This window comes from Carassius auratus, chromosome 27 (genome assembly GCF_003368295.1).
Source record: "Carassius auratus strain Wakin chromosome 27, ASM336829v1, whole genome shotgun sequence".
Classification (NCBI taxonomy): domain Eukaryota; kingdom Metazoa; phylum Chordata; class Actinopteri; order Cypriniformes; family Cyprinidae; genus Carassius; species Carassius auratus.
The window spans coordinates 14850273-14863997 of NC_039269.1; the positions used below are offsets into that span (position 1 = coordinate 14850273).

General features: G+C 37.2%; 1 pseudogene; it reads left to right on the forward strand.

Annotated features, from left to right (window-relative positions):
• Window positions 1-249: 249 nt before the first annotated feature.
• Window positions 250-13388, forward strand: LOC113045608 (UBX domain-containing protein 7-like; annotated as a pseudogene).
• The last annotated feature ends 337 nt before the right edge of the window (window positions 13389-13725 follow it).

Below are 13725 nucleotides of genomic sequence, written 5' to 3' on the forward strand. Positions count from 1 at the left end.
TTCTCTCCTTTGTCATTACAGATAAAAAAATTTTTTTAACAAAGTGAATGTCTATTGAAACATGTTGAAGATTAGCACCCACACCTTTGATCATACAAACAAAGCCGTTTATTCAGCGCACAGTAGACTCTAGTCCGTGATACCACGAATGAACTACATTACCCAGAGATCCACGGAGGTGACGCGCGGAGGCAGATGTAGAAAGAGATCTCATTGGTCGATGCCGTGCATGCGTGCAGTCGTGTTGTTGTCAGTGGCGGCAAGATGGCGACTCTCGGAGACGCATCAGCCCCGGGGGTTAATGGGTAATACAACAGTTCACAGCCATAACTGGTAAATATTGACATTTTGCATTTGCGGGAATTTTTGCATAGGCCATTTCGCTTGAGTAAAACACGAGGTCTTTAGAAATGCTGTGTGTAGGGACGAGGGCATCATCATTACTGCCCCCTCTGTCATGCAAAGAGACCAACGAAAGCTTCGGCTAGCTGCTATCTGCACTTTAATATGGATCTACATGCAAGATAAAATAAATCCGAACAGAAAGGGGGCGACCTAATGTAGACAATTTTTTAAGTATACTGATGGTAATGTAAAACTCTCTGAGACTGAACTTTGAGCATGTGCTTTTAACCTTACTTCTGTTATTTCACCCTCGCTACATGTGTAGCACATTTCAATTCAAACCTGACTAGTGCTGCACTGATTTACGGTTATTGTACCCACGGCTTAATGTAAATGCTACAGGTTGATTGTGTGTGACTGAATGTTTCCAGGCAGCAGTGTGTTGAACAACTTCGACAACTGTGTCATGTGAGCCACAGTCCACAACATGGCGGTTTGTGGAGGCTGATCCTCAAATCAGTTTTCCGTTTCTCTGTGTGCTTCTCACAACTCGAGTCTAAGTCAAAGATACACACATAACTATGATGTTCTCAAAGCACTACGACGGTTTAGTTTAACTGTCTTTGGAAGTGTGCGAAAAGGCTGCTTTTGAGCATCGCATGATGGTGTGCTTTATTTGATAGTTTCGTTTCTGTTGGTCAGAAAATACAAGCCATGTTTCGCAGCTCGCTACTTTTTCGTTGAGGTGAAAGATGCGCTGGTTGTGCGCATGCGCGCTCTCTGAAGGGGCGGGTGTTAAGAACTGAAACGAGCGAGCGCTGCTTCTGTGCGTCCTTCGAACTAATATTACAGATGTAAACCTGCACTGTTTATTTTGTGAAACAGCATTGCGTTTATTTGGGATTAATATGATGTCACCATATAATCAAAGGAAATCCTTGTTATTTGAATATTTTTGTAAAAGCAGTACCAGTACCGTGTTAACAGTTACACATTAACCTCCTGAAGTACATCTGTTGTCTTCTTTCCAGTGTGTTTATGTTTCACCTCACATAACACATGCTGTTGATATCTTTGCATGTGTGTGTGTGTGTGTGTGTGTGTGTGTTTGTTTGTAGGAGCCACAGAGAGTGTTGGGAAGCATATGTTGGAAGCATGTAACAATAACCTAGAGATGGCCGTCACCATGTTTCTAGACGGAGGGGGCATCGCAGAGGAACCCAGCACAAGTGCCAGTTCAGCCGGGGCGTCCGGCAGCAGACACCCCCCTGAAGAGTGAGTGATTTCATATGACACGCCAAAAGCTCTTGGTCTCAAGCTGCTGGATTGTTTTTTTGAGTCACTGTACGCTCTGTGCTTTGAGTTTGAATGTTGTGTTCTCCTCTCTGGTAGAGATGACGTGCGAGCACCCATTCCTCAGAAGCAGGACATTCTGGTGGAGCCAGAGCCCTTGTTTGGAGGTACAGTTCCCATTTATACATCTTCTCTCTCTAACCTAGTGCTTCCTGAACTTTTTTGTCACCCAACCAGTGGTGAAGTATGGGGCCATACGCAAGTATACGCCGTATGCTTACTTTTTCCCCCGGGCTGTTTGCGTATTACACATCTAAGTTGATTTGAATGATCAATATTTGCGTATACTCGCTTGTTTTGTTGCTTCGTAAGTCTGTAATCTACTATTATGTAGCTTCCCCTTCAATGGTGTCCCATACAGTTGTGTGAAACTCGTGATTCTTTGTCAAAGTTGGTAAATTTTCTACTTGAGCGAGAGAACTCTGCTCAAATGCCATCGCCAGGAACACCATGACATTCGAAGCGAGGGAGACCTCCCCTACATTAGGCACTGTTTTTAAATTACACAAAACTGCAAAAAGCAAATACTCAAAAAAAAAAAAAAAAAAGTGTGAAACGGGCCTACGCAATGCATCCGCCAGCCGCATGCAAAAGAGCTGATCAGTCAAACACCAATTCATAGGCTAGTCAATTCAGCACCATAGTAATTTACCGTGGTTTTACTTCTTGTGACCACCATCTTACTCTAATAGGCCTGCTAATTGTGAGCAAATGTTTGATTGAAGAGCCAGATTAAAGATAAGTGTCTTATATAAATTATTTCCAAATCGTAATGTTCTTAAAGGGATAGTTCACCCAAAAGTTAAAGTGACCATTTACTCAACATCATGTCACTCCAAAACCTGTATGAATTTCTTTCTACTGTGGAACATAAAGAAGATAATTTTGAGAATTCCAAGACCATTTTTGTCCAGACAGTAGAAATCAAGGGTAACATCCTACAAAATATCTTCTTTTGTGATCCACAGAAGAAAGTAAAGTAAAAAGTTAAGCCTACTTCTAATAGATTCTGTCACATTTCCTCACCCTCATGCAATTGCAAACCTGAAGGTGAGGAAATGGTGACAGAATCTATTAGAAGTAGGCATAACTTTTTTGGGGCATTCTAGCTCAAATCATTGCTTTATGTCAAGTGCATTTCTATCTGACAAAAAAGCATTTGATTTGAATTCCGTAATCTCTATCATTTGTTTCTGTCCTGTTTTATTCATTCATTTACTCCAATTGAAGGCCCTATAACCCAGCAAAACATCAATGGGGGAACTCGTGGGACAAATTTTAACCCCAATACAGCCCTGCATGCCTACACGCTGCAATGAACATTAAATAAAAAAATTAAATGTATCTATGAAGCACTTTTCACAGTGAATATAATTAAAAAGAAACATGTTGAAATGATATAGAACTGTAATAATGCGTCGACAGATGGGCTGGAACAACCTGGAAGTCATGCTGTAGACTACTTGAAAAATAATCTGTTGACCAGTTTTAGAGTGCACTGTATTGATATTATTTTTTTTAATTACTAATAAACCAACAACATTAAAATGTTTTTTTTGTGTGTGTGTGTGTGTGTGTGTGTGTGTGTGTGTGTGTGGTGATGGTGGTGGGACTGGGTAATAGTAAACCACTTTTTTTCTTTAGGACTACACCACTGCACCAAACCCCTGAGGTGTAAAAAAATGACTCCAAGTATACCCCTGAGAATTGATTGTATTTAAATTATTTATTCTCGTATTTGCATGTTCACGGTTTTCTGTTTCCAATTAATGGTCAAAGGGCATGCAAGTACATATATAAAATGTTTAATCTAAGTGTAAGTGTTTTATTCTATCTTTGTAGCTAGACTTTAAGGTGGAAACTTTTTAGTTGTGATAGTGTCTCAGTCCACATTAGATTTACACTGATTTTTAAAAAAAAAAACAATCAAGTTGAATAATAAAAATCAACACAATTATCATTAAACAAAAATAATAATGTTAATATTTATTATTATATTACTAGGTTTAATTATAGAATTATATAAAAATAAAGACAAAAGTATATTACTGTTGTAAATTAAAAGGACAATATGATAATTATAATTCATTAAATGTTCACTTTTTTAAAAGTGCACTGAAATTATTTTGGATTACTGAAACACAGAAACCGAAAAATAATTTATTTTGTAGTAGCAAAGAGGAAGAGTATGTAGTAAGATCGTGATTAATTGCATTCAAAATAAATTCAAAATTAAATTAAATTTATGCATTTACCAGACGCTTTTATCCAAAGCGACTTACAGGCTAACATTTTTTACCTAACATGTGTTCCCTGGGAATCGAACCCACAACCTTGCACTGCTAACGCCATGCTCTACCACTTGAGCCACAGGGAAATAAAAGTTTATGTTTGCATGATATGTGTGCATTGTACATAGGGCTGGGCGATATATCTAACGATATGATCCTGCGCATCTAGTCAGTAAAGCTGCTTCCATGATTACCACTAAATCGCCATCACCTGCTTATAAATGGAGCGGCATTTAATAGACAGAGCCATACATCACAAGCTACGCAATATCCGTTCATTATCCCAGATGAATCGCCTTCGATAATGAAAGCAATATTACGTAGCTTGTCAGCGATCTATGGCTCTGTCTATTAAATGCCACTCAATTATAAGCAGGTGATGGCGATTTAGCGGGAATCATGGAACCAGATTTACTGACTAGATGCGCATGATCATATCGTTAGATATATATCGATATATGGATATATACCCAGCCCTAATTGTACAAACATAAACACCAGTCATAAGGTCTTTATTTTTCTTTTCTTTTTTTTAATTGAGATTTATACATCATCATTTCCATTGACGTTTGTTTTGTTAGGATTGGACGATATTTGGCCTAGATACACCTATTTGGAAATCCGGAATCTAAGGGTGTAAAAAAATTCTAAATATTGAGAAAGTCACCTTTAAAATTGTCCAAATGAAGTTTTTAACGATACATATTGCTAATCAAAAATAAAGCGTTGATATATTAAAGTAGTTAATTTACAAAACATCTTCATGGAACATGATCTTTACTTAATGTCCTAAAAGATTTTTGATATAACATAAAAATCTATATTTTGACCCATACAGTATATTGTTGGCCATTGCTTCAAATATATCTGTGCTACTTATGACTGGTTTTGTGCTCCAGGCAGGGTCACACACACATTATGTAAACACAAACTTTTATTTAGCAGATTAATCGATTTGACAGCCCTAATAGTAGTTATGAGGAAGAAATTATCAGGTTTATGTTCGCTTCATTATGAATTACGCAGCACATCAGACTATACAGATATTTAATTAAATCCAACATTTGATAATCAAATTAATCTATTTCACAATTATCAAACAGCCTCATTTATGTATTTACATTCAATATAATTATTTATTAGCTTTTCATTAACTCTCAAACCCCAATTTGGGAAACCCTGGTAATATCTCTCTTCACAGTACCAAAGAGGCGTAGACCAGCACGATCAATCTTTGATGGATTTCGGGATTTTCAGACAGAAACCAGTAAGTACATGTGAGGCATTTGGCACACATGGTCTAGTGCTTCTTCTGAAATCCTGCTGTTGTGATGTGACTCTTTAGTGCGACAGGAGCAGGAGTTGAGAAACGGAAGTGCAGTGGACAAGAAGCTGAGCACTCTAGCCGATCTCTTCCGTCCCCCCATTGAACTCATGCACAAAGGCAGCTTTGAGACGGTAAGCTCTGTGACTGCTTTAGTAAACCAGTTAGTATTACCATTAACACATCCAGTGATCGGCTAATTTGTGTGCTTCAGTCCTCTGTTTTTTGTCAGTGTAATAATTAGGGTGGACACATGCACCGCTCATACGGGGCACGTCCCGGACAGGATTTTAATATTGCCTAAAACATCCAAAGCAGTTTGACCAATAGCATGCAGGTATTGTATATAATCAACCAATCGTGGGGCTTTGTTTGAGAAGGGGAGATCTACACGTGCATCTAAAAAAAATTTATATCATGGAAAAGTTCTATATTTTTTTGTAATTTAATTCAAAAAAGCTAACTTTCTTATATTCTAATACCATTGCACACAAACTGAAATATTTCAAGAGTTCTTTTTGTTTTAATTCTGATGGTTATGACTTACAGCTTAGGAGAAAAAAAAATCAGTATCACAAAAATTAGAATATTTGCTCAAATATCAATCAAAAAAGATGTACAAAACAGAAATGTTCAAGATCTCCAAAGCAGGTTTAATTATGCACTTAATACTTGGTTGGAGTTACTTTTGCACAAATTACTGCTTCAATGCAGAGTAGCATGGAGGCGATCAGCCTGTGGCACAGTTGAGGTGTTATTGAAGCTCAGGTTGCTTTGATAGCGGCCTTCAGCTCCTCTGTATTGTTTGTCAGATGTTACTTATCTTCCTCTTCGCAATACCCTATAGATTCTCTGTGAGGTTCAGGTCAGGTGAGTTGGCTGGCCAGTCAAGCACAGTAATATCATGGTGAGCAAACCACTTGGAAGTGGTTTTGGCACTGTGGGCAGGTGCTAAAGTCCTGCTGTAAAATGAAATCAGCATTTCCATAAAGCTTGTCAGCATAAAGCAAAAAGTGCTCCAAAATCTCCTGGTAGATGACTACATTGACTTTGGACTTGATAAAACACAATGGAGCAACACCAGCAGACGTCACTGCACCCCAAATCATCACTGACTTCAGAAACTTCACACTGGACTTTTGATTCTGTGCCTCTCCAGTCTTCCTCCAGACTCCAGGCCTTGATTTCCAAATGAAATTCTAAATGTACTGTTCATTTAAAAAGATAACCGTGGACCACTGAGCAACAGTCCAGGTCTTTTTCTCCTTACCCCAGGTACAATGATGTTTTTTTTTTTCTGGTTCAGGAGTGGCTTGGTTCTAGGAATGTGACATCTGTAGCCCTTTTCCTGAAGACGTCAGAGTGTGGTGACTCCTGATGCACTGACTCCGGCTTCAGTCTACTCCTTGTGAAGCTCTCCCAAGTTCTTGAATCTCCTTTCCTGACAATCTTCCCAAGGCTATGGTCATCCTTGTTGCTTGTGCACCTTTTCCTACCATGCTTTTTCCTTCCTGTCAACTTTCTACGAATATATTTTGATACAGCACTCTGTGAACAGCCAGCCCTTTCTGCAATGACCTTCTGTGGCTGACACTCCTTGTGGAGGGTGATGATTGTCTTCTGGACAACTGCCAAGTCAGTAGTCTTTCCCATAATTGTGGTTGCATGTTCTAAACTACCCCAAGAGGTACCCAGTATTTATACTCAAAGTTAATCAAACTAAACTAACTGAAATATATATATATTTTAAAATACTGAATTGTAAAATTTCCTAAGCTGTCATAACCATCAAAAAACTCTTGAAATATTTCAGTTTGTGTGCAATGAATCTAGAATATAAGAAAGTTAGATTTTTTTTTTCATTAAATAACCAAAAATAAAGAGCTTTTACATGATATTAAATTTTTTAAAGATGCACCTGTACAGGGAACGATCAAAGCGATGCAAATATGCACACGTGTTTGTTGAGCACTGATCAAAAAAAGACACCAAAGTGCGCAGCACCGCTTCAAGTCAAACAAACACACAAGAGCGATTTGAAAGCACAAGGAGCTGTCTGGTCTGCTCTCTATAGCTCTCATGAATGTCACACAGTGATTGACCTGCACAGTGCAAACAGCCAAAACCTGGATATTTTAGGCAATATTAAAATAATTAAAATAGCCGGGACGTGTCCCGTTTGAATGGCGCATATGGCCATCCTAGTAATAATGGGTTTTGTTTTTGGCCAAGAACAAGTCAAGCCCTGCAAATCAGGGAGTGTCCAAACACAAGTTCAGGCTGTTGTGAGTCTTACATAAGGAAAGAACAAAAAATCAGGCTGGGTGGCATCAGATCTTGAAGAAATGTTCCTGGTTCAGCCTTTTTGACAGCATCTTTGACTGATTTGACTTTTGTTTTTAAAAATGAGCATGCTCTTAATGATCCATTGCAGAATGAAAAACTGATCATCTTTTTAATCTGAAAGTGAATTTTTTTTAAAGGTTTTTTTTTATTTTTTTTTTATAACAAACAAAATGAAACCGTTTTTTTTTTTTTTTTAAGAAACAGGCCCAAGGTAATATTTCAGAACAATATTGATTTTGTCTTCAAAAAAATAATCTGTAGGTTTCATAGAAACCTGTACTTTGGACAGTTTATATAACAGTCTAAATCATTTCAACACAACAAAATTACAAAGCTTGTTTATGCTTTAATTTGTTTTAATTTTAGAATATTCCTGCAAGTCACCTCATTATCTCTCACTATGTGATTTAACACACTCCCACAATGTATTTTGTCACCTCAGGCGAAAGACTCCGGCCAGCTTGAGAACAAATGGCTGATGATCAACATTCAGAATGTCCAGGATTTTGCCTGTCAGTGTCTAAACAGAGACGTGTGGAGCAATGATGCTGTGAAAAACATAATCAGAGAGCACTTCATATTCTGGCAGGTACATTTACACAGACATAAATGTCTTCGGTCTCTTTGTCATCCATATTTCTTGAATAGTTAATGTGAGCTTTTGAGTTGTTTAGATAAGCCGTTTTTGCTTACAGGTGTACCATGACAGTGAGGAAGGACAGAGGTACATTCAGTTTTACAAGCTTAACAAGTTCCCCTATATTTCTATCTTGGACCCACGTACAGGTGAGAGACCCAAGGTAGTGTTCAACTGATTTGTTGCATTTTCTGAAAAATATCAAAATCAATTAATTTCAGATACTCATGACAAATCAAGCATTAAATGTGTCTTTTCTATAATGAGCATGTTTTTGATTAAAATATATATTGATTAATATATTGGAATCCAAAAATGTCTCATAAAATGAATACATTTATAACAAGTTATATATTTGTATTTATATAAACAATATTTATGAAAAAAATTTGAAATCTTGGTAAAATGTTCGTACTGTTTTGCAAATATGTTTACATGGCACACAATTAAATTCATTTCATTTAAATGTCTTAAATGGAAAAAATATCTGGGGGGTAAAAAAAAAAAGAACATAAAATAAATACATTTATAAGAAAATGTATTTTTAAGTCCATGCAAGTTGAGTCTGAGAGTACATTGCTAAAAACCTAGCACATGCATTTTGAACTAGATTTTTTTATTAAATTCATTGATTTCAATAAATAATACTGGTGCATTGCACTAATGTTTGTATGAATTTTATACAATATATTAGTGTTGTCATTGTACCAAAATTTCAGTATTCGGTACCGATACCAGTGAAAATCCACGGTTCTCTGTACCAATTTCGTTACCAAAGCAAAACACAAAAATATGCTAATAAAAAAAAACACAGTTTTTATCACCAAAAATAAAACCAATGCCATTCTTTATACTTATTTACAATTGTGTTTAAAGTTTTTCTACAAGTAATATAATTATAAAAAACAGTAAACAAGTTTCACCCAAATTTAATTTGACTTTTAATTTTTTTTTATTTAAACACATTTTATTTTTGGTAAATAAAGGGAATTTGCTATTAAAATTAAAACATGGAAGAAATATTGTGTGATTTAATTCTTTAAACAGTAGTAGCACGGTCACATACATTCTACTAAATAATAGTAATATTTCTAGCACAATGCCTTTACGTAAAAATTAACTTTTATTTTAATGGAGTTGACGTGAATACCTTTAAACTGACACTGGTTTTATTCAGATGAAATGGTAAAATGCTTGTGAAGTGACTCAGAACAGTTCTGGTGATGTTGTTTATGTATTTATGTCCTTATTGAGACAGTAGATGCTGAAATTACTGCAAGCGTCACGCGCTTCAGTCTATGTAGTAAATAAACCCGCACGTCTCTGCCATTCATTCAGTCACACAGAGACGCGAGGAACATGCAGGATTCATATTTCATCCAACCTTTGTGGCTTAACATTTACAGAGACTGGTCCATATGGAGATTAGATTTGATTTACTTATGCTAACTTTGACAAATTTTGTGGCTGTCCATATTAAAAAGTTTCATTTTCATTACTGGATTTTGCGATTCTGCCGCGTTTTCTAATTCGCGGAATTCATATCGCTGTATGCGTCAAGAACTGGGCTGACCGGGTCCTCGGTACCACCGGTACTTAACTGTCACTCACAGTTTTGAACATAGATTTTATAGTGCATGTTCCAAACTTAAATTTTTAAAATTCATGAATGAAAATATTTTATAACATGATATTGATGTACCATTTACATGGTAATGCAAAGTCTGATTTTAAAATGGGTATTAAAGGATGTATTTTGAGATTTTAAGCTCTCAGTCGATAAAAAGGCAACGAAGAAGTCTGGTTTTGCTATAGTCCATGTATATATACATGTATACTATAGAATTTGTTTTTAAATTAATTTTTTTAATTGATAAAGTATTAAGACTAGTAAAAGCATGGTAATTAGAAAAAAGCATGGTAATAACATGATACCATGAAACTTTCAAATATTTGCACATTCACTCATTAATTAAGTTATATATCCGGTACCATATGTTTGTTTCAAAAATAAGTTGTGACTGTTTCATAAGCTTAAAAAAAAATTAACAAAAACATTTGCATGCATTATCAGGGAATGGTAAAAAAAAAAAAAAAACTGATTACGGTAACTAAAAAGATTTTAGCTTTATTATTATAATTTTTTTTTACCTCTGACAAATACAGGACAAAAGATGGTTGAGTGGAACCAGTTAGATGTGACCTCATTCCTGGATCAGGTCACGGGCTTCCTATCAGAGCACGGGCAGCTGGATGGGCAGTCCAGTCAACCTCCGGCCAAACGGGCTCGTTCTGTAAGTGTTCACGTTTAAGGTTCTGGAGGTTCCTCAAAAAGCATTTATGTGTCTTTGCTTCACATCACAGTCTTTTGTCTGTCTATACAGGAGAGTTTGATAGACGCCAGTGAGGACAGTCAGTTAGAGGCCGCTATCAGGGCCTCTCTTCAAGAAACACACTACGAGTCCACCCAGGACGAGGCAGAGTCCCGCTCAGATGATGAGGAGTCAGATGCCGAACCTTTCTCTGACAGCGAAGGCTTGATCTCAGTGGATGGTTCAGATAATGAGGCCGTCGGAGGGGAGGATTCTTTAGATGGACACGTCTCTGCAGAGGTAGCTCCTCCCACCAGGCCGGACAGCCCAGCCCATCACAGGAAGTCCCCACACAAAGAGTTATGCCACAGGAAAGAGGAGAGTAAGAAGAACCACCTAGATCCGGTTGGGCTCAGTCACAGTCAGACAGGACAAACAGAGTCCCAACAGCGGCTGGGAGAAAACCACAGATCCACATCACACCTGCCGTCAGAACCTGCCGGCACCAGCACAGCAGACCCAGACGATAACGGTATCCACCATTTCTCTGATGTCAGTTGTCTAAAGGGATAATTCTTATGAAGATAAAAAAAAAAAAAACAGTGCTTATTTGCTTACCCTCATGTCATTTAAAACCTGATTGCTGTTTTTTTTCCACTGAAGAAAAGTGGAAAAATCTTCATTATAGTTCATAGTGACCTTCATCTGTCAAAGTCCAAAGGTAGTCCGTATCTCAACTGAAGGGTGAGAAACCGACTGAAATTCAAGTATTCTGTGATAATCTTCCCCTTCAAATAAGCCTCATTCAGACTGTCAGCCCAAATCCGGTTTTTGTGCAAATCCGATTGAAATCTGATCATATTTAGACGGTCTGAACGGCAATGAACTACATGAAATCCCAATTGTGCAAATCCGTTTCGAGCTACATTTGCATGTGGTTTGGAATCCTATTCAAATCGCATTTCTGGAAATCCGTTTCTGACTGTTCAGATCGGATTTAGCGTTGCTTTATCACATTGGCATCGTTTCTGTAAAGCAGTGGAAACGCCAGTGTAGACGAGGATCGTTTTCATTCTAAAACAGCGTTTTAAAACAATGCACTAGTGTAAACGGGGCCTAAGAATGGTTTAGAATGAAATGGTTTTGTTGGTGAGGTAAATAATGGTTGCTTTTTGACGACTGTCCCTTTAAAGGATTTGAACATTTATACATGCTAATAATATTTAGTAAGAATTTAAAATATTCTAAAATGACTCTGTTGACAGGTCCAAAGGCACGCTTAATGCTTCGATACCCAGACGGCCAGAGAGAACAGATAGCACTGTCTGCTAAAGCTAAACTCATGGTGGGTATAACATTTCAGGATGATTTATCATACATTTTTTTTAAAGATAAAAATAGTTATTTGGAATTTAAAATTCAATTAAAAAATCCAGGTTTGCTGTGCTTGTTTATAGGGCTGCGCAGTTTAGCTAAAACGTAATAGCAAAATGTCTATCCTCTACCAATTTTTAAAAAAGGAAAAAAAGATTGCAGCAGATGTCGTCTAATACAGAAACATTTTATATATGTGTGAATTCAGATTTTTATGTTTTGTTTTGGAGATGTAGCCTTCATTTTCTTCCTCTGTTCTTGTTTGTAGGCACTAGTGAGACACGTTCAGTCCAAGGGATTCCCCAATGAACGCTTCGAACTTGTCACCAACTTCCCCCGCCGAAGACTCGCTCACTTGGACTATGACATCACACTGCAGGACGCAGGACTGTGTCCGCAGGAGACTGTGTTTGTGCAGGAAAGGAATTAACCCCTCACCTTGTTGATAAATTACACAGCCTCCTGTCCCGTCATTTGTGCCCTAGAAAGACTGAATTGACTGTGCCCTTTTACCACTCATCTATTTTTTGTTGTTCTTTTTTTTTTTCATAATATGTCCAGGATACTTCGAACATTTGGTAGTTCATAGGGACCGTCCCTTGAGCTGCATTTGTCAGCGTATTTATTTACACACAACTTGGCACATCCCATTCTATCTGGGTCTAATTCTTGAAGACAGTACATGTCCATGAGTTACGCGTTATGGAAATTAAAAGGGTTTCACAGATGGCGTTGATGTAAGGAAAGCATTGTGTATCATGTATATGCAAAGTTTCTAAGGATTGAACATCAGTTCCAAAGTGACTACAGTTCCTGTTAAAATCATCTGAGCAGGTCGGGATCCTACTGAACACGGGCTCAGGTGATGAGTTGGGATGAATGTTTATTATTTAGAGGCAAACCCTCACAAATCTCATCTGCAGTGTGCAGGGACGGAAGAAGTAGAGTGACGTTTAGTTATAATAAGTTTCTATCTCCTTTTTTTATATACTGCATCATTTCCACAAAATACTGATTCTCAAATATAATCATTGAAACAAAAGGGACAGCTGGTCCTCTTGAGTGTTTCTTTAGTAACTCAATAGATTTCTCTGGTTTAGTGAAAATACGTTTTTGAGCAGAATCCTCCAGATGGGAGCTTGAATATCTCACATGCCACAGTGGAAGGATCTGGTCTTTTTATGCATTTAGGGCAACTGTTTTTATTTTTGCATACAGAATGATTCAAAGTGACACAGATTCTTAGGTTTAGCTTAGTAGTGCACCAATATTATGAACCGTATGAGCGCAAGAACATTGCAACTGGAGGGCAGACAAATACTCAAAGTAGCTGTAGCATTTTTCTCATCGATATCTAAATGCAGATACCACATTAGAAGCTGATAACCCAAGTCATGCACCATATTGTAATGGTAAAACCTAGTTATTCACATGTAAGAATATCTATGTCTGCCATATCTATTTGTTTAGGATCTGATTTTCACAGGATATTTAGTTTATCATAAATATTTAGTATATCATTAATGCTAAATAATGCTGCATATGGTAAATAATATACCATATGCTTATAAATATTACTAATCATCAGAAAACCCTATTGTAGAGCTCTATGGTTTTTACAATCATATGCTGCACATGTTGTGGCATTTTTGGGGAAAGTCATGCGTATGGGTTTGCATAAAAACACCACCGCAGAGATCTGTATACAGTACTGTTAAAAAGTTTGAGATCCTTTTTTTTTTT